Source organism: Alosa sapidissima, chromosome 10, assembly GCF_018492685.1.
Source record: "Alosa sapidissima isolate fAloSap1 chromosome 10, fAloSap1.pri, whole genome shotgun sequence".
NCBI lineage: Eukaryota > Metazoa > Chordata > Actinopteri > Clupeiformes > Clupeidae > Alosa > Alosa sapidissima.
The window spans coordinates 130,219-155,596 of record NC_055966.1 but is presented as its reverse complement, the minus strand read 5'-3'; the positions used below and the strand labels follow the sequence as shown (position 1 = coordinate 155,596).

General features: G+C 34.3%; 1 long non-coding RNA gene across 1 annotated transcript; it reads left to right on the top strand.

Moving 5' to 3' along the window:
• Positions 1-24,024: 24,024 nt before the first annotated feature.
• LOC121720094 lies at positions 24,025-24,352 on the top strand. Its single transcript, XR_006034442.1, has 2 exons — positions 24,025-24,087; positions 24,231-24,352. It is a non-coding gene; the product is annotated as an uncharacterized LOC121720094 (long non-coding RNA).
• Positions 24,353-25,378: the final 1,026 nt, after the last annotated feature.

Here is a 25,378-nt window from a genome sequence, read left to right as displayed (position 1 = left end):
AGATTGTGTATGAAATACACCCTACACATACACGATAGCTTAGTTTCAATTTTAACCGTTTTGTCATAGGCTAAAACCTGGCAAAAAAATTTTTTTTCATTTTTTTTGCCATAGTTCAGGTATTTCACATGTCTAGATGTGAAATAAAAATAATTTGGACAATAATTGACAGATTTTGAAATTTGTCAAAAATCGGTCTTTTTTCCTGACCTTATGTGAAAACTACGAAAATCTGAAAAGTACGAAAAAAATCAGACCAATTTTTTTTTTCATTTTTGTTGCCATAGTTCATGCATTTCACATGTCTAGACATGAAATAAAAAATAATTTGGACAACATCTGACAGATTTTTAAATTTAAAAAAAAAAAAAACTTTCTCTCATCCTGACCGCGAAAACTAAAAAAATATGAAAAGTAAGAAAAAACTCAAACCAATTTTTTTTAAATTTTTGTTGCCATAATTAATGCATTTCACATGTGTAGATGTGAAATAAAAATAATTGACAGATTTTGAAAATTTTCTAAAATCTCACTTTTTTCCTGACCTCGGACCTTAAATGAAAACTAAGAAAATCTGAAAAGTACGAAAAATAGGACCAATTTTTTTTCACTTTTTTTGCCCTAGTTCATACATTTCACATGTCTAGATGTGAAATAAAAAGTAATTTGGACAATATCTGACAGATTTTTAAATTTATCAATAATCGGTCTTTTTTCCTGACCCCGGACCTTATGTGAAAACTACGAAAATCTGAAAAGTACGAAAAAAATCAGACCAATTTTTTTTCCACTTTTTTGTCATAGTTCAGGCATTTCACACTAGATATGAAATAAAAAATAATTTGGACAATATATGACAGATTTTGAAATTTGTTAAAAAATCTGCCTCTCATCATGACCGCGAAAACTGAGAAAATCTGAAAAGTACGAAAAAAATCAGACCAATTTTTTTCACTTTTTTGCCCTAGTTCATGCATTTCACACGTCTAGACGTGAAATAAAAACTAATTTGGACAATATCTGACAGATTTTTAAATTTATCAATAATCGGTCTTTTTTCCTGACCCCGGACCTTATGTGAAAACTACGAAAATCTGAAAAGTACGAAAAAAATCAAACCAATTTTTTTTTCATTTTTGTTGCCATAATTAATGCATTTCACATGTGTAGATGTGAAATAAAAATAATTGACAGATTTTGAAAATTTTCTAAAATCTCACTTTTTTCCTGACCCCGGACCTTAAATGAAAACTACGAAAATCTGAAAAGTACGAAAAAAATCAGACCAATTTTTTTTCTACTTTTTTGCCATAGTTCAGGTATTTCAGACCTTATGTGAAAACTACGAAAATCTGAAAAGTACGAAAAAAATCAGACCAATTTTTTTTCACTTTTTTTGCCATAGTTCAGGTATTTCACATGTCTAGATGTGAAATTAAAATAATTTGGACAATAATTGACAGATTTTGAAATTTGTCAAAAATCGGTCTTTTTTCCTGACCCCTCACCTTATGTGAAAACTACGAAAATCTGAAAAGTACGAAAAAAATCAGACCAATTTTTTTTCCACTTTTTTGCCATAGTTCAGGCATTTCACATGTCTAGATATGAAATAAAAAATAATTTGGACAACATATGACAGATTTTTAAATTTGTTAAAAAATCTGCCTCTCATCATGACCGCGAAAACTGAGAAAATCTGAAAAGTACGAAAAAAATCAGACAAATTTTTTTCACTTTTTTTGCCATAGTTCAGGTATTTTCAGACCTTATGTGAAAACTACGAAAATCTGAAAAGTACGAAAAAAATCAGACCAATTTTTTTTCACTTTTTTTGCCATAGTTCAGGTATTTCACATGTCTAGATGTGAAATAAAAATAATTTGGACAATAATTGACAGATTTTGAAATTTGTCAAAAATCTGTCTTTTGTCCTGACCTTGGACCTCATGTGAAAACAAAGAAAAACTGAAAAGTGCAAAAAAAATCAGACCAATTTTTTTTTTTGCAATAGTACATGCATTTTAAATGTCTAGACGTGAAATAGAAATTCATTTGGACAATAGCTGACAGATTTTGAAATTTGATCCTTGACCTTATGTGAAAATTAAGAAAATCCAGTCCAGACAGTCCCAAGCAGCTGTCAATATGTAGTGGAAATCAGGCGATTTTGGAAGGTATGTATCTGCTTTTAACTTTTTTTATTATTATTATTCAGACAGATTTTAAAAGTCCACCCAGAGATACCCTTTGTGATATGAATGGATATTCTGTCTGCCAATTTCGTTCAGCCTCAAGCAGGTTAAGAATTGTGTCATTCAAAAGTTGTTAGCTATAACGTTAGCTAAAATTAACTTACAATTACTGCTCATGTTAATGTTAAATCTACACAAAGACAGACTCTTAAAAACATAGTTATTTGTTCACTGGGTATGAACTGCTGAACAGAAACAAAACAAACTTCTACAACTTCACCGTTAGCAGACGGTTGGTATGATAACGTTAATTAAATGCTTCGTGGTAGCAGCATGTGTGTCAGCAATGTCTACAGTCAGGGTCGGACTGGGAACAAAATTCGGCCTTGGCAATTTTCTCCTGGACCCTCCCCCCCCAAAAAAAAATCCCCCCCTGATTCCCCCTATAAATAACAAACACAAGTATGCTGTAGCAACACTTTATAAATTGAACCCAAACATTTAGATTTTGAACCTATAGCCTAATCACAATAACACGGGGGTCCAGGGGCCTCATTTATAAAAGTGTTGCGTAGAAACCATCCTTCATTTGATCTTAGATCATTTCTGAAATGATCGTACGTGTGATTCAGAGAAAACGAACGTACGCACAAAAAAACGTGCGTACGCCACCCTTCCAAATGTGCCCATTATAAATCACAAATGAACGTCAACTTGTGCGCAGCAGGATGGTTTTAGGTCTCCGCCTTGTAAACACACCCTCATCAATATCATTAGCATATGTTTTAATGAAATCAATGGCCTAAAAGCTGTAGCTATGTAAAATTATATATTAAAAACATATAGGCCTAGCCTATGCCATCTGATGTTACCTAGCCTATATGCGTCAGTTCGAATTAGCTTAACTAATTATGTTTTCTTCCAGCAAAGCTTTCTAGAAAGAGATCGTATGCATCCATGTCCATTGTCCTCGGCTCGCTTTCATTCCTTTTGCTTGCAGTAATGTGAATAATCAACATTTAGTATGTTTAGGTCTACTTTGTAGAAAAAAAAATTGGGTAGGCCTACCTTATGAAGGAAAGACCTCTAGGCCTACAGCATATTCCTATACGTTATGGTACAGTAAGCTACTGTACGTTTCCAATATGATCCAGGGTAATATGCTGATTTAGCCTACAAAACAGAGGACTAAATTATAAGCGTGATAGGTCATGTAGGCTTAACGTTTCTTTTAGGATAGGCTATGTTTTTGCTGAAAAAGTAGCCTAGTTCGCCGGTAATTATTAATAAATTCTGCATATCTTTGCTATCGTTTTTTATCAATAATGTCAAATGGCTTAAGCATTGTCCTTTATTGTTTGCTTTATGCCTACCTTTATATTTTAGCCTACGTTATCCAACTCACGTATTGTCATCTAATCTTGGGCACTGTGGCTGCCAGTCAAAAAAAGCAAACAGGTGCGCGCTCTGCACCTCTTTACGCAACTCCGACGCAACACTAAATATCATACCTGTCAACACTCCCGTTTTTCCCGGGTTTCTCCCGTATTTCAAGGTCATCTCCCAGCACCCTCCCGTTTTCTTATTTCTCCCAGAAAACTCCCGTAATTTGCATGGCCCTCAAACTTCATTTTAAAATCATTGATGCATTCAGGTTGCAAGATTGTGTATGAAATACACCCTACACATACACGATAGCTTAGTTTCAATTTTAACCGTTTTGTCATAGGCTAAAACCTGGCAAAAAAATTTTTTTTCATTTTTTTTGCCATAGTTCAGGTATTTCACATGTCTAGATGTGAAATAAAAATAATTTGGACAATAATTGACAGATTTTGAAATTTGTCAAAAATCGGTCTTTTTTCCTGACCTTATGTGAAAACTACGAAAATCTGAAAAGTACGAAAAAAATCAGACCAATTTTTTTTTTCATTTTTGTTGCCATAGTTCATGCATTTCACATGTCTAGACATGAAATAAAAAATAATTTGGACAACATCTGACAGATTTTTAAATTTAAAAAAAAAAAAAACTTTCTCTCATCCTGACCGCGAAAACTAAAAAAATATGAAAAGTAAGAAAAAACTCAAACCAATTTTTTTTAAATTTTTGTTGCCATAATTAATGCATTTCACATGTGTAGATGTGAAATAAAAATAATTGACAGATTTTGAAAATTTTCTAAAATCTCACTTTTTTCCTGACCTCGGACCTTAAATGAAAACTAAGAAAATCTGAAAAGTACGAAAAATAGGACCAATTTTTTTTCACTTTTTTTGCCCTAGTTCATACATTTCACATGTCTAGATGTGAAATAAAAAGTAATTTGGACAATATCTGACAGATTTTTAAATTTATCAATAATCGGTCTTTTTTCCTGACCCCGGACCTTATGTGAAAACTACGAAAATCTGAAAAGTACGAAAAAAATCAGACCAATTTTTTTTCCACTTTTTTGTCATAGTTCAGGCATTTCACACTAGATATGAAATAAAAAATAATTTGGACAATATATGACAGATTTTGAAATTTGTTAAAAAATCTGCCTCTCATCATGACCGCGAAAACTGAGAAAATCTGAAAAGTACGAAAAAAATCAGACCAATTTTTTTCACTTTTTTGCCCTAGTTCATGCATTTCACACGTCTAGACGTGAAATAAAAACTAATTTGGACAATATCTGACAGATTTTTAAATTTATCAATAATCGGTCTTTTTTCCTGACCCCGGACCTTATGTGAAAACTACGAAAATCTGAAAAGTACGAAAAAAATCAAACCAATTTTTTTTTCATTTTTGTTGCCATAATTAATGCATTTCACATGTGTAGATGTGAAATAAAAATAATTGACAGATTTTGAAAATTTTCTAAAATCTCACTTTTTTCCTGACCCCGGACCTTAAATGAAAACTACGAAAATCTGAAAAGTACGAAAAAAATCAGACCAATTTTTTTTCTACTTTTTTGCCATAGTTCAGGTATTTCAGACCTTATGTGAAAACTACGAAAATCTGAAAAGTACGAAAAAAATCAGACCAATTTTTTTTCACTTTTTTTGCCATAGTTCAGGTATTTCACATGTCTAGATGTGAAATTAAAATAATTTGGACAATAATTGACAGATTTTGAAATTTGTCAAAAATCGGTCTTTTTTCCTGACCCCTCACCTTATGTGAAAACTACGAAAATCTGAAAAGTACGAAAAAAATCAGACCAATTTTTTTTCCACTTTTTTGCCATAGTTCAGGCATTTCACATGTCTAGATATGAAATAAAAAATAATTTGGACAACATATGACAGATTTTTAAATTTGTTAAAAAATCTGCCTCTCATCATGACCGCGAAAACTGAGAAAATCTGAAAAGTACGAAAAAAATCAGACAAATTTTTTTCACTTTTTTTGCCATAGTTCAGGTATTTTCAGACCTTATGTGAAAACTACGAAAATCTGAAAAGTACGAAAAAAATCAGACCAATTTTTTTTCACTTTTTTTGCCATAGTTCAGGTATTTCACATGTCTAGATGTGAAATAAAAATAATTTGGACAATAATTGACAGATTTTGAAATTTGTCAAAAATCTGTCTTTTGTCCTGACCTTGGACCTCATGTGAAAACAAAGAAAAACTGAAAAGTGCAAAAAAAATCAGACCAATTTTTTTTTTTGCAATAGTACATGCATTTTAAATGTCTAGACGTGAAATAGAAATTCATTTGGACAATAGCTGACAGATTTTGAAATTTGATCCTTGACCTTATGTGAAAATTAAGAAAATCCAGTCCAGACAGTCCCAAGCAGCTGTCAATATGTAGTGGAAATCAGGCGATTTTGGAAGGTATGTATCTGCTTTTAACTTTTTTTATTATTATTATTCAGACAGATTTTAAAAGTCCACCCAGAGATACCCTTTGTGATATGAATGGATATTCTGTCTGCCAATTTCGTTCAGCCTCAAGCAGGTTAAGAATTGTGTCATTCAAAAGTTGTTAGCTATAACGTTAGCTAAAATTAACTTACAATTACTGCTCATGTTAATGTTAAATCTACACAAAGACAGACTCTTAAAAACATAGTTATTTGTTCACTGGGTATGAACTGCTGAACAGAAACAAAACAAACTTCTACAACTTCACCGTTAGCAGACGGTTGGTATGATAACGTTAATTAAATGCTTCGTGGTAGCAGCATGTGTGTCAGCAATGTCTACAGTCAGGGTCGGACTGGGAACAAAATTCGGCCTTGGCAATTTTCTCCTGGACCCTCCCCCCCAAAAAAAAAATCCCCCCCTGATTCCCCCTATAAATAACAAACACAAGTATGCTGTAGCAACACTTTATAAATTGAACCCAAACATTTAGATTTTGAACCTATAGCCTAATCACAATAACACGGGGGTCCAGGGGCCTCATTTATAAAAGTGTTGCGTAGAAACCATCCTTCATTTGATCTTAGATCATTTCTGAAATGATCGTACGTGTGATTCAGAGAAAACGAACGTACGCACAAAAAAACGTGCGTACGCCACCCTTCCAAATGTGCCCATTATAAATCACAAATGAACGTCAACTTGTGCGCAGCAGGATGGTTTTAGGTCTCCGCCTTGTAAACACACCCTCATCAATATCATTAGCATATGTTTTAATGAAATCAATGGCCTAAAAGCTTTAGCCTATGTAAAATTATATATTAAAAACATATAGGCCTAGCCTATGCCATCTGATGTTAACTAGCCTATATGCGTCAGTTCGAATTAGCTTAACTAATTATGTTTTCTTCCAGCAAAGCTTTCTAGAAAGAGATCGTATGCATCCATGTCCATTGTCCTCGGCTCGCTTTCATTCCTTTTGCTTGCAGTAATGTGAATAATCAACATTTAGTATGTTTAGGTCTACTTTGTAGAAAAAAAAATTGGGTAGGCCTACCTTATGAAGGAAAGACCTCTAGGCCTACAGCATATTCCTATACGTTATGGTACAGTAAGCTACTGTACGTTTCCAATATGATCCAGGGTAATATGCTGATTTAGCCTACAAAACAGAGGACTAAATTATAAGCGTGATAGGTCATGTAGGCTTAACGTTTCTTTTAGGATAGGCTATGTTTTTGCTGAAAAAGTAGCCTAGTTCGCCGGTAATTATTAATAAATTCTGCATATCTTTGCTATCGTTTTTTATCAATAATGTCAAATGGCTTAAGCATTGTCCTTTATTGTTTGCTTTATGCCTACCTTTATATTTTAGCCTACGTTATCCAACTCACGTATTGTCATCTAATCTTGGGCACTGTGGCTGCCAGTCAAAAAAAGCAAACAGGTGCGCGCTCTGCACCTCTTTACGCAACTCCGACGCAACACTAAATATCATACCTGTCAACACTCCCGTTTTTCCCGGGTTTCTCCCGTATTTCAAGGTCATCTCCCAGCACCCTCCCGTTTTCTTATTTCTCCCGGGAAAACTCCCGTAATTTGCATGGCCCTCAAACTTCATTTTAAAATCATTGATGCATTCAGGTTGCAAGATTGTGTATGAAATACACCCTACACATACACGATAGCTTAGTTTCAATTTTAACCGTTTTGTCATAGGCTAAAACCTGGCAAAAAAAATTTTTTTCATTTTTTTTGCCATAGTTCAGGTATTTCACATGTCTAGATGTGAAATAAAAATAATTTGGACAATAATTGACAGATTTTGAAATTTGTCAAAAATCGGTCTTTTTTCCTGACCTTATGTGAAAACTACGAAAATCTGAAAAGTACGAAAAAAATCAGACCAATTTTTTTTTTCATTTTTGTTGCCATAGTTCATGCATTTCACATGTCTAGACATGAAATAAAAAATAATTTGGACAACATCTGACAGATTTTTAAATTTAAAAAAAAAAAAAACTTTCTCTCATCCTGACCGCGAAAACTAAAAAAATATGAAAAGTAAGAAAAAACTCAAACCAATTTTTTTTTAATTTTTGTTGCCATAATTAATGCATTTCACATGTGTAGATGTGAAATAAAAATAATTGACAGATTTTGAAAATTTTCTAAAATCTCACTTTTTTCCTGACCTCGGACCTTAAATGAAAACTAAGAAAATCTGAAAAGTACGAAAAATAGGACCAATTTTTTTTCACTTTTTTTGCCCTAGTTCATACATTTCACATGTCTAGATGTGAAATAAAAAGTAATTTGGACAATATCTGACAGATTTTTAAATTTATCAATAATCGGTCTTTTTTCCTGACCCCGGACCTTATGTGAAAACTACGAAAATCTGAAAAGTACGAAAAAAATCAGACCAATTTTTTTTCCACTTTTTTGTCATAGTTCAGGCATTTCACACTAGATATGAAATAAAAAATAATTTGGACAATATATGACAGATTTTGAAATTTGTTAAAAAATCTGCCTCTCATCATGACCGCGAAAACTGAGAAAATCTGAAAAGTACGAAAAAAATCAGACCAATTTTTTTCACTTTTTTGCCCTAGTTCATGCATTTCACATGTCTAGACGTGAAATAAAAACTAATTTGGACAATATCTGACAGATTTTTAAATTTATCAATAATCGGTCTTTTTTCCTGACCCCGGACCTTATGTGAAAACTACGAAAATCTGAAAAGTACGAAAAAAATCAAACCAATTTTTTTTTCATTTTTGTTGCCATAATTAATGCATTTCACATGTGTAGATGTGAAATAAAAATAATTGACAGATTTTGAAAATTTTCTAAAATCTCACTTTTTTCCTGACCCCGGACCTTAAATGAAAACTACGAAAATCTGAAAAGTACGAAAAAAATCAGACCAATTTTTTTTCACTTTTTTTGCCATAGTTCAGGTATTTCACATGTCTAGATGTGAAATAAAAATAATTTGGACAATAATTGACAGATTTTGAAATTTGTCAAAAATCGGTCTTTTTTCCTGACCCCTCACCTTATGTGAAAACTACGAAAATCTGAAAAGTACGAAAAAAATCAGACCAATTTTTTTTCCACTTTTTTGCCATAGTTCAGGCATTTCACATGTCTAGATATGAAATAAAAAATAATTTGGACAACATATGACAGATTTTTAAATTTGTTAAAAAATCTGCCTCTCATCATGACCGCGAAAACTGAGAAAATCTGAAAAGTACGAAAAAAATCAGACCAATTTTTTTTCACTTTTTTTGCCATAGTTCAGGTATTTCACATGTCTAGATGTGAAATAAAAATAATTTGGACAATAATTGACAGATTTTGAAATTTGTCAAAAATCTGTCTTTTGTCCTGACCTTGGACCTCATGTGAAAACAAAGAAAAACTGAAAAGTGCAAAAAAAATCAGACCAATTTTTTTTTTTGCAATAGTACATGCATTTTAAATGTCTAGACGTGAAATAGAAATTCATTTGGACAATAGCTGACAGATTTTGAAATTTGATCCTTGACCTTATGTGAAAATTAAGAAAATCCAGTCCAGACAGTCCCAAGCAGCTGTCAATATGTAGTGGAAATCAGGCGATTTTGGAAGGTATGTATCTGCTTTTAACTTTTTTTATTATTATTATTCAGACAGATTTTAAAAGTCCACCCAGAGATACCCTTTGTGATATGAATGGATATTCTGTCTGCCAATTTCGTTCAGCCTCAAGCAGGTTAAGAATTGTGTCATTCAAAAGTTGTTAGCTATAACGTTAGCTAAAATTAACTTACAATTACTGCTCATGTTAATGTTAAATCTACACAAAGACAGACTCTTAAAAACATAGTTATTTGTTCACTGGGTATGAACTGCTGAACAGAAACAAAACAAACTTCTACAACTTCACCGTTAGCAGACGGTTGGTATGATAACGTTAATTAAATGCTTCGTGGTAGCAGCATGTGTGTCAGCAATGTCTACAGTCAGGGTCGGACTGGGAACAAAATTCGGCCTTGGCAATTTTCTCCTGGACCCTCCCCCCCAAAAAAAAAATCCCCCCCTGATTCCCCCTATAAATAACAAACACAAGTATGCTGTAGCAACACTTTATAAATTGAACCCAAACATTTAGATTTTGAACCTATAGCCTAATCACAATAACACGGGGGTCCAGGGGCCTCATTTATAAAAGTGTTGCGTAGAAACCATCCTTCATTTGATCTTAGATCATTTCTGAAATGATCGTACGTGTGATTCAGAGAAAACGAACGTACGCACAAAAAAACGTGCGTACGCCACCCTTCCAAATGTGCCCATTATAAATCACAAATGAACGTCAACTTGTGCGCAGCAGGATGGTTTTAGGTCTCCGCCTTGTAAACACACCCTCATCAATATCATTAGCATATGTTTTAATGAAATCAATGGCCTAAAAGCTTTAGCCTATGTAAAATTATATATTAAAAACATATAGGCCTAGCCTATGCCATCTGATGTTAACTAGCCTATATGCGTCAGTTCGAATTAGCTTAACTAATTATGTTTTCTTCCAGCAAAGCTTTCTAGAAAGAGATCGTATGCATCCATGTCCATTGTCCTCGGCTCGCTTTCATTCCTTTTGCTTGCAGTAATGTGAATAATCAACATTTAGTATGTTTAGGTCTACTTTGTAGAAAAAAAAATTGGGTAGGCCTACCTTATGAAGGAAAGACCTCTAGGCCTACAGCATATTCCTATACGTTATGGTACAGTAAGCTACTGTACGTTTCCAATATGATCCAGGGTAATATGCTGATTTAGCCTACAAAACAGAGGACTAAATTATAAGCGTGATAGGTCATGTAGGCTTAACGTTTCTTTTAGGATAGGCTATGTTTTTGCTGAAAAAGTAGCCTAGTTCGCCGGTAATTATTAATAAATTCTGCATATCTTTGCTATCGTTTTTTATCAATAATGTCAAATGGCTTAAGCATTGTCCTTTATTGTTTGCTTTATGCCTACCTTTATATTTTAGCCTACGTTATCCAACTCACGTATTGTCATCTAATCTTGGGCACTGTGGCTGCCAGTCAAAAAAAGCAAACAGGTGCGCGCTCTGCACCTCTTTACGCAACTCCGACGCAACACTAAATATCATACCTGTCAACACTCCCGTTTTTCCCGGGTTTCTCCCGTATTTCAAGGTCATCTCCCAGCACCCTCCCGTTTTCTTATTTCTCCCGGGAAAACTCCCGTAATTTGCATGGCCCTCAAACTTCATTTTAAAATCATTGATGCATTCAGGTTGCAAGATTGTGTATGAAATACACCCTACACATACACGATAGCTTAGTTTCAATTTTAACCGTTTTGTCATAGGCTAAAACCTGGCAAAAAAAATTTTTTTCATTTTTTTTGCCATAGTTCAGGTATTTCACATGTCTAGATGTGAAATAAAAATAATTTGGACAATAATTGACAGATTTTGAAATTTGTCAAAAATCGGTCTTTTTTCCTGACCTTATGTGAAAACTACGAAAATCTGAAAAGTACGAAAAAAATCAGACCAATTTTTTTTTTCATTTTTGTTGCCATAGTTCATGCATTTCACATGTCTAGACATGAAATAAAAAATAATTTGGACAACATCTGACAGATTTTTAAATTTAAAAAAAAAAAAAACTTTCTCTCATCCTGACCGCGAAAACTAAAAAAATATGAAAAGTAAGAAAAAACTCAAACCAATTTTTTTTTAATTTTTGTTGCCATAATTAATGCATTTCACATGTGTAGATGTGAAATAAAAATAATTGACAGATTTTGAAAATTTTCTAAAATCTCACTTTTTTCCTGACCTCGGACCTTAAATGAAAACTAAGAAAATCTGAAAAGTACGAAAAATAGGACCAATTTTTTTTCACTTTTTTTGCCCTAGTTCATACATTTCACATGTCTAGATGTGAAATAAAAAGTAATTTGGACAATATCTGACAGATTTTTAAATTTATCAATAATCGGTCTTTTTTCCTGACCCCGGACCTTATGTGAAAACTACGAAAATCTGAAAAGTACGAAAAAAATCAGACCAATTTTTTTTCCACTTTTTTGTCATAGTTCAGGCATTTCACACTAGATATGAAATAAAAAATAATTTGGACAATATATGACAGATTTTGAAATTTGTTAAAAAATCTGCCTCTCATCATGACCGCGAAAACTGAGAAAATCTGAAAAGTACGAAAAAAATCAGACCAATTTTTTTCACTTTTTTGCCCTAGTTCATGCATTTCACATGTCTAGACGTGAAATAAAAACTAATTTGGACAATATCTGACAGATTTTTAAATTTATCAATAATCGGTCTTTTTTCCTGACCCCGGACCTTATGTGAAAACTACGAAAATCTGAAAAGTACGAAAAAAATCAAACCAATTTTTTTTTCATTTTTGTTGCCATAATTAATGCATTTCACATGTGTAGATGTGAAATAAAAATAATTGACAGATTTTGAAAATTTTCTAAAATCTCACTTTTTTCCTGACCCCGGACCTTAAATGAAAACTACGAAAATCTGAAAAGTACGAAAAAAATCAGACCAATTTTTTTTCTACTTTTTTGCCATAGTTCAGGTATTTCAGACCTTATGTGAAAACTACGAAAATCTGAAAAGTACGAAAAAAATCAGACCAATTTTTTTTCACTTTTTTTGCCATAGTTCAGGTATTTCACATGTCTAGATGTGAAATAAAAATAATTTGGACAATAATTGACAGATTTTGAAATTTGTCAAAAATCGGTCTTTTTTCCTGACCCCTCACCTTATGTGAAAACTACGAAAATCTGAAAAGTACGAAAAAAATCAGACCAATTTTTTTTCCACTTTTTTGCCATAGTTCAGGCATTTCACATGTCTAGATATGAAATAAAAAATAATTTGGACAACATATGACAGATTTTTAAATTTGTTAAAAAATCTGCCTCTCATCATGACCGCGAAAACTGAGAAAATCTGAAAAGTACGAAAAAAATCAGACAAATTTTTTTCACTTTTTTTGCCATAGTTCAGGTATTTTCAGACCTTATGTGAAAACTACGAAAATCTGAAAAGTACGAAAAAAATCAGACCAATTTTTTTTCACTTTTTTTGCCATAGTTCAGGTATTTCACATGTCTAGATGTGAAATAAAAATAATTTGGACAATAATTGACAGATTTTGAAATTTGTCAAAAATCTGTCTTTTGTCCTGACCTTGGACCTCATGTGAAAACAAAGAAAAACTGAAAAGTGCAAAAAAAATCAGACCAATTTTTTTTTTTGCAATAGTACATGCATTTTAAATGTCTAGACGTGAAATAGAAATTCATTTGGACAATAGCTGACAGATTTTGAAATTTGATCCTTGACCTTATGTGAAAATTAAGAAAATCCAGTCCAGACAGTCCCAAGCAGCTGTCAATATGTAGTGGAAATCAGGCGATTTTGGAAGGTATGTATCTGCTTTTAACTTTTTTTATTATTATTATTCAGACAGATTTTAAAAGTCCACCCAGAGATACCCTTTGTGATATGAATGGATATTCTGTCTGCCAATTTCGTTCAGCCTCAAGCAGGTTAAGAATTGTGTCATTCAAAAGTTGTTAGCTATAACGTTAGCTAAAATTAACTTACAATTACTGCTCATGTTAATGTTAAATCTACACAAAGACAGACTCTTAAAAACATAGTTATTTGTTCACTGGGTATGAACTGCTGAACAGAAACAAAACAAACTTCTACAACTTCACCGTTAGCAGACGGTTGGTATGATAACGTTAATTAAATGCTTCGTGGTAGCAGCATGTGTGTCAGCAATGTCTACAGTCAGGGTCGGACTGGGAACAAAATTCGGCCTTGGCAATTTTCTCCTGGACCCTCCCCCCCAAAAAAAAAATCCCCCCCTGATTCCCCCTATAAATAACAAACACAAGTATGCTGTAGCAACACTTTATAAATTGAACCCAAACATTTAGATTTTGAACCTATAGCCTAATCACAATAACACGGGGGTCCAGGGGCCTCATTTATAAAAGTGTTGCGTAGAAACCATCCTTCATTTGATCTTAGATCATTTCTGAAATGATCGTACGTGTGATTCAGAGAAAACGAACGTACGCACAAAAAAACGTGCGTACGCCACCCTTCCAAATGTGCCCATTATAAATCACAAATGAACGTCAACTTGTGCGCAGCAGGATGGTTTTAGGTCTCCGCCTTGTAAACACACCCTCATCAATATCATTAGCATATGTTTTAATGAAATCAATGGCCTAAAAGCTTTAGCCTATGTAAAATTATATATTAAAAACATATAGGCCTAGCCTATGCCATCTGATGTTAACTAGCCTATATGCGTCAGTTCGAATTAGCTTAACTAATTATGTTTTCTTCCAGCAAAGCTTTCTAGAAAGAGATCGTATGCATCCATGTCCATTGTCCTCGGCTCGCTTTCATTCCTTTTGCTTGCAGTAATGTGAATAATCAACATTTAGTATGTTTAGGTCTACTTTGTAGAAAAAAAAATTGGGTAGGCCTACCTTATGAAGGAAAGACCTCTAGGCCTACAGCATATTCCTATACGTTATGGTACAGTAAGCTACTGTACGTTTCCAATATGATCCAGGGTAATATGCTGATTTAGCCTACAAAACAGAGGACTAAATTATAAGCGTGATAGGTCATGTAGGCTTAACGTTTCTTTTAGGATAGGCTATGTTTTTGCTGAAAAAGTAGCCTAGTTCGCCGGTAATTATTAATAAATTCTGCATATCTTTGCTATCGTTTTTTATCAATAATGTCAAATGGCTTAAGCATTGTCCTTTATTGTTTGCTTTATGCCTACCTTTATATTTTAGCCTACGTTATCCAACTCACGTATTGTCATCTAATCTTGGGCACTGTGGCTGCCAGTCAAAAAAAGCAAACAGGTGCGCGCTCTGCACCTCTTTACGCAACTCCGACGCAACACTAAATATCATACCTGTCAACACTCCCGTTTTTCCCGGGTTTCTCCCGTATTTCAAGGTCATCTCCCAGCACCCTCCCGTTTTCTTATTTCTCCCAGAAAACTCCCGTAATTTGCATGGCCCTCAAACTTCATTTTAAAATCATTGATGCATTCAGGTTGCAAGATTGTGTATGAAATACACCCTACACATACACGATAGCTTAGTTTCAATTTTAACCGTTTTGTCATAGGCTAAAACCTGGCAAAACATTTTTTTTTCATTTTTTTTGCCATAGTTCAGGTATTTCACATGTCTAGATGTGAAATAAAAATAATTTGGACAATAATTGACAGATTTTGAAATTTGTCAAAAATCGGTCTTTTTTCCTGACCTTATGTGAAAACTACGAAAATCTGAAAAGTACGAAAAAAATCAGACCAATTTTTTTTTTCATTTTTGTTGCCATAGTTCATGCATTTCACATGTCTAGACATGAAATAAAAAATAATTTGGACAACATCTGACAGATTTTAAATTTAAAAAAAAAAAAAACTTTCTCTCATCCTGACCGCGAAAACTAAAAAAATATGAAAAGTAAGAAAAAAATCAAACCAATTTTTTTTTAATTTTTGTTGCCATAATTAATGCATTTCACATGTGTAGATGTGAAATAAAAATAATTGACAGATTTTGAAAATTTTCTAAAATCTCACTTTTTTCCTGACCTCGGACCTTAAATGAAAACTAAGAAAATCTGAAAAGTACGAAAAATAGGACCAATTTTTTTTCACTTTTTTTGCCCTAGTTCATACATTTCACATGTCTAGATTTGAAATAAAAAGTAATTTGGACAATATCTGACAGATTTTTAAATTTATCAATAATCGGTCTTTTTTCCTGACCCCGGACCTTATGTGAAAACTACGAAAATCTGAAAAGTACGAAAAAAATCAGACCAATTTTTTTTCCACTTTTTTGTCATAGTTCAGGCATTTCACACTAGATATGAAATAAAAAATAATTTGGACAATATATGACAGATTTTGAAATTTGTTAAAAAATCTGCCTCTCATCATGACCGCGAAAACTGAGAAAATCTGAAAAGTATGAAAAAAATCAGACCAATTTTTTTCACTTTTTTGCCCTAGTTCATGCATTTCACATGTCTAGACGTGAAATAAAAACTAATTTGGACAATATCTGACAGATTTTTAAATTTATCAATAATCGGTCTTTTTTCCTGACCCCGGACCTTATGTGAAAACTACGAAAATCTGAAAAGTACGAAAAAAATCAAACCAATTTTTTTTTCATTTTTGTTGCCATAATTAATGCATTTCACATGTGTAGATGTGAAATAAAAATAATTGACAGATTTTGAAAATTTTCTAAAATCTCACTTTTTTCCTGACCCCGGACCTTAAATGAAAACTACGAAAATCTGAAAAGTACGAAAAAAATCAGACCAATTTTTTTTCTACTTTTTTGCCATAGTTCAGGTATTTCAGACCTTATGTGAAAACTACGAAAATCTGAAAAGTACGAAAAAAATCAGACCAATTTTTTTTCACTTTTTTTGCCATAGTTCAGGTATTTCACATGTCTAGATGTGAAATAAAAATAATTTGGACAATAATTGACAGATTTTGAAATTTGTCAAAAATCGGTCTTTTTTCCTGACCCCTCACCTTATGTGAAAACTACGAAAATCTGAAAAGTACGAAAAAAATCAGACCAATTTTTTTTCCACTTTTTTGCCATAGTTCAGGCATTTCACATGTCTAGATATGAAATAAAAATAATTTGGACAATAATTGACAGATTTTGAAATTTGTCAAAAATCTGTCTTTTGTCCTGACCTTGGACCTCATGTGAAAACAAAGAAAAACTGAAAAGTGCAAAAAAAATCAGACCAATTTTTTTTTTTGCAATAGTACATGCATTTTAAATGTCTAGACGTGAAATAGAAATTCATTTGGACAATAGCTGACAGATTTTGAAATTTGATCCTTGACCTTATGTGAAAATTAAGAAAATCCAGTCCAGACAGTCCCAAGCAGCTGTCAATATGTAGTGGAAATCAGGCGATTTTGGAAGGTATGTATCTGCTTTTAACTTTTTTTATTATTATTATTCAGACAGATTTTAAAAGTCCACCCAGAGATACCCTTTGTGATATGAATGGATATTCTGTCTGCCAATTTCGTTCAGCCTCAAGCAGGTTAAGAATTGTGTCATTCAAAAGTTGTTAGCTATAACGTTAGCTAAAATTAACTTACAATTACTGCTCATGTTAATGTTAAATCTACACAAAGACAGACTCTTAAAAACATAGTTATTTGTTCACTGGGTATGAACTGCTGAACAGAAACAAAACAAACTTCTACAACTTCACCGTTAGCAGACGGTTGGTATGATAACGTTAATTAAATGCTTCGTGGTAGCAGCATGTGTGTCAGCAATGTCTACAGTCAGGGTCGGACTGGGAACAAAATTCGGCCTTGGCAATTTTCTCCTGGACCCTCCCCCCCCAAAAAAAAATCCCCCCCTGATTCCCCCTATAAATAACAAACACAAGTATGCTGTAGCAACACTTTATAAATTGAACCCAAACATTTAGATTTTGAACCTATAGCCTAATCACAATAACACGGGGGTCCAGGGGCCTCATTTATAAAAGTGTTGCGTAGAAACCATCCTTCATTTGATCTTAGATCATTTCTGAAATGATCGTACGTGTGATTCAGAGAAAACGAACGTACGCACAAAAAAACGTGCGTACGCCACCCTTCCAAATGTGCCCATTATAAATCACAAATGAACGTCAACTTGTGCGCAGCAGGATGGTTTTAGGTCTCCGCCTTGTAAACACACCCTCATCAATATCATTAGCATATGTTTTAATGAAATCAATGGCCTAAAAGCTGTAGCTATGTAAAATTATATATTAAAAACATATAGGCCTAGCCTATGCCATCTGATGTTAACTAGCCTATATGCGTCAGTTCGAATTAGCTTAACTAATTATGTTTTCTTCCAGCAAAGCTTTCTAGAAAGAGATCGTATGCATCCATGTCCATTGTCCTCGGCTCGCTTTCATTCCTTTTGCTTGCAGTAATGTGAATAATCAACATTTAGTATGTTTAGGTCTACTTTGTAGAAAAAAAAATTGGGTAGGCCTACCTTATGAAGGAAAGACCTCTAGGCCTACAGCATATTCCTATACGTTATGGTACAGTAAGCTACTGTACGTTTCCAATATGATCCAGGGTAATATGCTGATTTAGCCTACAAAACAGAGGACTAAATTATAAGCGTGATAGGTCATGTAGGCTTAACGTTTCTTTTAGGATAGGCTATGTTTTTGCTGAAAAAGTAGCCTAGTTCGCCGGTAATTATTAATAAATTCTGCATATCTTTGCTATCGTTTTTTATCAATAATGTCAAATGGCTTAAGCATTGTCCTTTATTGTTTGCTTTATGCCTACCTTTATATTTTAGCCTACGTTATCCAACTCACGTATTGTCATCTAATCTTGGGCACTGTGGCTGCCAGTCAAAAAAAGCAAACAGGTGCGCGCTCTGCACCTCTTTACGCAACTCCGACGCAACACTAAATATCATACCTGTCAACACTCCCGTTTTTCCCGGGTTTCTCCCGTATTTCAAGGTCATCTCCCAGCACCCTCCCGTTTTCTTATTTCTCCCAGAAAACTCCCGTAATTTGCATGGCCCTCAAACTTCATTTTAAAATCATTGATGCATTCAGGTTGCAAGATTGTGTATGAAATACACCCTACACATACACGATAGCTTAGTTTCAATTTTAACCGTTTTGTCATAGGCTAAAACCTGGCAAAACATTTTTTTTTCATTTTTTTTGCCATAGTTCAGGTATTTCACATGTCTAGATGTGAAATAAAAATAATTTGGACAATAATTGACAGATTTTGAAATTTGTCAAAAATCGGTCTTTTTTCCTGACCTTATGTGAAAACTACGAAAATCTGAAAAGTACGAAAAAAATCAGACCAATTTTTTTTTTCATTTTTGTTGCCATAGTTCATGCATTTCACATGTCTAGACATGAAATAAAAAATAATTTGGACAACATCTGACAGATTTTAAATTTAAAAAAAAAAAAAACTTTCTCTCATCCTGACCGCGAAAACTAAAAAAATATGAAAAGTAAGAAAAAAATCAAACCAATTTTTTTTTAATTTTTGTTGCCATAATTAATGCATTTCACATGTGTAGATGTGAAATAAAAATAATTGACAGATTTTGAAAATTTTCTAAAATCTCACTTTTTTCCTGACCTCGGACCTTAAATGAAAACTAAGAAAATCTGAAAAGTACGAAAAATAGGACCAATTTTTTTTCACTTTTTTTGCCCTAGTTCATACATTTCACATGTCTAGATTTGAAATAAAAAGTAATTTGGACAATATCTGACAGATTTTTAAATTTATCAATAATCGGTCTTTTTTCCTGACCCCGGACCTTATGTGAAAACTACGAAAATCTGAAAAGTACGAAAAAAATCAGACCAATTTTTTTTCCACTTTTTTGTCATAGTTCAGGCATTTCACACTAGATATGAAATAAAAAATAATTTGGACAATATATGACAGATTTTGAAATTTGTTAAAAAATCTGCCTCTCATCATGACCGCGAAAACTGAGAAAATCTGAAAAGTACGAAAAAAATCAGACCAATTTTTTTCACTTTTTTGCCCTAGTTCATGCATTTCACATGTCTAGACGTGAAATAAAAACTAATTTGGACAATATCTGACAGATTTTTAAATTTATCAATAATCGGTCTTTTTTCTTGACCCCGGACCTTATGTGAAAACTACGAAAATCTGAAAAGTACGAAAAAAATCAAACCAATTTTTTTTTCATTTTTGTTGCCATAATTAATGCATTTCACATGTGTAGATGTGAAATAAAAATAATTGACAGATTTTGAAAATTTTCTAAAATCTCACTTTTTTCCTGACCCCGGACCTTAAAACTCCGACGCAACACTAAATATCATACCTGTCAACACTCCCGTTTTTCCCGGGTTTCTCCCGTATTTCAAGGTCATCTCCCAGCACCCTCCCGTTTTCTTATTTCTCCCAGAAAACTCCCGTAATTTGCATGGCCCTCAAACTTCATTTTAAAATCATTGATGCATTCAGGTTGCAAGATTGTGTATGAAATACACCCTACACATACACGATAGCTTAGTTTCAATTTTAACCGTTTTGTCATAGGCTAAAACCTGGCAACCCAAAACCCAAATTAGGAAGCGGGTGCCAACTGCGCAGCCTGAGTCTCGTCGTAAGCAAGCGGGCTAGATGAAGGGCCTACTCCAGAACTAGCTGTTTTGAAATTGTTGGAAGTTTAATTGATTAACACATCACATAAACTGTTATTAAGTGTTGTTGATACACTGAACTTGTTCCCTCGGAACCAAATCTGACAGCAAGCAGCTTTGGAGTTTTGGAAGTAGGCTGCAGGCAGGCAGCTGGTGGATACATAACTGGCATGCGTAAGGTAAGGGTAAGGTAAAAGCAACGACCGAAATACAGTGTTGAAACACGTGTATGAAACGTATTAAATATGCAAACACAGATCCGGTATAAACACTGACACCCCCCCCGAAAAAAAATCTCCCGTTTTTGGAAAACTAAATGTTGACAGGTATGCTAAATATGAAGATGCCCTGCTTTCAGAGGATAACTTCCGTCCCTTGGTTGTGTAGGCTGTAGGCTATTTTATATATGATATAAAATATCTATAGCCTACATTGTATAGCTTACATTCAAATATTACCTTTCTGTTACGGAGCTGGGAATTGGCCTATGAGCGCAAATTAGGATGTAGTGGAGGCTAAACGCGAGTAAACGCAGTTTATCCACCTCTGCAATTTCAGAAATAGAGTTTAGGCCTACCCACCTCTTAGTTTATCCACCTCTCAAAAGAGTTTATTCACTTTTAACATTCAAAACGGTATTATCCAATACTATCCTATATGTATATGTATAATACTGTACATTAACCTCCACCATTATCAAACATGTTCTGAATGCCTTTTTTAAAAATCCGATACCGCATGGCGCAGTCCACCTCACCAAGATTGCAGAATTCATAGTTCACCCACCTCTTATTTTACCACTACATCCCTGGCACAAATGTACTTTTCCTCTCCTAAACGAGGGCAATTGGACATTTTATGGTCAATATTAGATTGGTGAGAACACCAAATATACTAGATCACCTGTAAGAATGTTTCAATCATCTTGGTCTTGGTTTTAGATATTATGAAATAAGTAAGCTATACGTTTACGTTTTTAAGTGGGCTATAGTTCTCATTAGCAGTTTTATGCTAAACCATTTAGCTGCGTCCAAAACGTCTTTAAAAATCTTCAGATATTGATCATACATATGGCAAAGAAAGACATGAGATCGTTGGTCTTGGAATTTTGAAAATGCATCGCACTTAGACCTCAGATTACTTGCAGTACCCCGGCATTACCACAAGGAAATGGTCGTACGTCAAGTTTGAACCTGACACCCTTTTCCACGTCAAAGACGGTTTTTATAAATCTGATCGTTGGCATGGATTTGAGCGTACCCACAGTCTAAGATCAAATCTGTGCGTAAGAACGCTTTATAAATGAGGCCCCAGGTGTCTCAGGACAGGATTCAGGGATAGGCTACTAAAGACAGGCTCACCTTTTGTCATGTCATGTCACTGCTTGACTAAATGAAAAATATAGGCTACTGAACATGTTAACAGAAATTACGTTTTGTGCCAAAACATGTTGTAGAAACACAACCACAGCCTTTATTTGGTGCAAATCTCCTTTACTTTGGTTATAGTCCGCGATTCACATTAACTTTAGGCTATCACCACAAGTGTAGACCTATACTAAAGGTTTTTGCCCAAGTTTGTGTGTCATCACATTTTGCAAAATTAGGCTACCTTCGTTACTAACCTACCAGTTGATACTTTTTACCTGCATCGACTCGTGATTGATTGTGCATCTAATGTAACAGAAAGTGGAGAGACTTCCACTATCAAAGTTTCACTTTCACGTTGTGAGCTAAAAGGCTATACTATGTGGGAAATACTTTGAAGTTCCTTTTGAGTAGGATCAGCTCCAAAAATGAATGGGTTTTCTGTGTGCTTCCTGTGCTACACTTTACCACCAAGTTGTGCGAAAATTGTAGGCTACCCGTAGTTTTTTTTTATGTTGACAGAACTGAATGTGTTAACATGAGCTGTTAAACAACTCCATGAGGTGGTCATGGTTTCTGAGTGTGTTGCACTAATATTTTCTCTCCGATTTTTAATGTTCGTCTATCATTCACTGATAATGGTTCGTGAAAGTCTTGATATAAAGTTCTGTCAATAGCAGTAATTAATTCACTCTTTTTCTTACTTTGATTGACAGGGCTGACCCCCAAATGGACCGTGGAATCTAGCTGTCTTCATGGAAGTAATTTATCACATGCTGATGCTGCTTTTAGAGTAGGCTATCCATTCAAAAATAGAGTAAACTGTCAAATAAATAATTATGTCGAACTGTTTTATTTCATTGCATGGCTATTTATTGCCCATTTTCTCTCAATGCAATCCAAATACTGGTTTTAGAAAACCCGACAACTGGTAATTTTAACTAGCAGTTCTGTTGATATAACCTAGTGGTTTGGGTTGAATCTATACCCAATATACTGTGTAAATTTTACTCAAAATTTATATAGTTATAACCTTTACCCAGTCTATTGTGCCAATTTAACTAACGTTGTGTTGATATAACCCAGCGTTTTGGTTTAGAACCAACCTGCTGGGTTTAATAATGTACCCAGACCATTGGATTAGGATAACTCAATGTGGTATTGGTCCAATAGTTAACCAGCGGCTGGGTTATATTTGGGTTATTTGTAACCCAACATTTTTTAGAGTGCAGGCTGTTGATTAATTTGATTTAAATTCAGTTAGGGATTCATTTTAAACCTACTGCTGAGGTGGTTTACATTTCTGAAATGGCAGCATATTATCAGATGGTTTGAAGAAAATCGAGTCCCACAAAGGAAAATTAGAGACCGTCTCATTAGAGACTGCAATAGAGTTTTATGATGATGAGGACTTTTCAAAGAGGTACCGTTTTAACAAGGAATCTATCATAAGATTAAATGGAAAAAATCATGTACGCAATTAAACAATGCCGGAATGCAGCTATACCACCTTTGCTCCAGCTACTGATAGGCCTGCGGTTTTATGCTACCTGTTGCTTCCAGATGGTGGATGGGGACCTTTTTGGAGTGCATGAATCAACCGTGAGTATTGTTGAAAGGGTATCAGGAGCCATTGCAGCTTTAAAAAACCAGTATGTCAGATTTGCCCCAACAGGAATAACATCAGCTGGTGAAGCAAGAGTGCTGGGAGCAATTGACTGCACTCATATCCCCATTCAAAACCCTGGTGGAGAAAATGGTGGGCTTTTTTGCAACAGAAAGGGCTACTACTCTATTAATGTTCAGGTTGTGTGTGATGAGAAGGCCCTTATCACCAACATTGTAGCCCGGTGGCCTGGATCAACTCACGACTGCAGGATCTTTGATAATAGCCACCTCTGTGAAATGCATTTCAAGGCCACCTAGTAGGTGACAATGGATATCCCTGTCGGACCTACTTGATGACGCCTCTTAAAACTCTCAAACCCCAGCGGAGAGACGATACAATGCCAGCCACATTGAAAGCAAGAGGTCTTGTGGAGAGAATGTTTGGAGTTTGGAAATGAAGGTTGGTTGATGGCCTTCAAAGAAAGCTGAAGACAACATTAAAAATCATTATGACAGTAGCAGTGCTGTACAATTTCGGAAAGACAGTTGGAGATGAGCTGCCAAAGGAGGCTGAAGAGGATCCCCATAAGGACCGTGCACATGGCCAAGAGGAGATTGCCACGGCTAATGGAAATGCTGTTTGAAGAACCTTGATAGATAACCATTTCACTGCATAGTTAAGGTGTGTGTGATCAGGTTTATAATAAATCTATATTCATATAACATATATACAATCTTAAAATAATCATGTGCATATTCAAGCAGTTTTAATTCAATTGTAGTACAGTGTTAACATCCTTTATGTTCTTGTGTGTTCTTGTTTAGGTCATGGGATTCAGCACTCATGTAGCCACCTATGCAGCCTACCCGCCTCTTACAAACCTTTGCAGCCAAGGCTGCTGGCTAACCACCTGCTGGCTGACATGCCAGACATCTATTGTTTTTATTTATTCCTGAACATTGATTAAAGACAGGAATCTGTCTACGAAGTCTAAAGCGAGAGTTACATGTTTTTTTCACCTTAAAAATAAGCTCTGAAATGGTTGCCTTCATTTATGTTCACTGCAATTAATATAAGAACAGAAGTGTAGTATATTGACATTCACAGAGTAATTAGAACTGTTCAATCAATGAAAATATTTTAATTATTTTAAACAGGTCAGATAAATAAATAAAATAACACATCTCAATTGTTATACATATAGGCCTACACTTCATTGAAAATGATCTCCACAGGTTGTAAACCTGTCTTGAGTGTATCTTTTTGAAGCTGCAGTACTTTCTTCTGTAAGCACTTCTCTCTGCAATATTGCATTTTTATTTGAATCATATTTTTCTCTTTCTCCAATTTTAATACTTCAAAATTATATTCAGTTAAGTCTCTCTTATGCCTCTTGCTGTTTGAGGGGCTGATTGGATCTGAGCAGACTGGTTTCGTGGACAGGGTTGGTCCCTCGCAGATACTTTGTGTCATGATGGCAGGAGCAGAGAGGGCAGGCATCATATCTCCATCATTGAGTTCTGAAATACAAACACGTTTGAAACCTAACAGTTTGGTACTGCACAATAAATGAAGAAAATGTTAGCTGTAGCATACTGTTAGATGTAACATCAGGTGGCGACACAGATTAAACGTTAAGTTAGGATACATCATTAACGTTAGGCACACACATTCAACATAACATTATTTCGCCGGCTAGAGCGGTAGTATTATATGATAATAATAATACATAGCTATGTTGTGTGAACAAGGTCGGGTGACTCACCTTTGAAGCTGGATGTTGCTAGCACTGGCTGATCAGCAGTGGCATCGTCGTCAAAGGAATTTGGCAAGGGGGTTATTTGCTGTGGAATCATCTGGACTATCTTTGCTGACAACACATCCACATCCTATAGTTCCTACTTGCCTCAAGCAGTCTGTTATTGTTCCAGTACCGAAAAACAAAAGTCCATCATGACTACCGCCCAGTAGC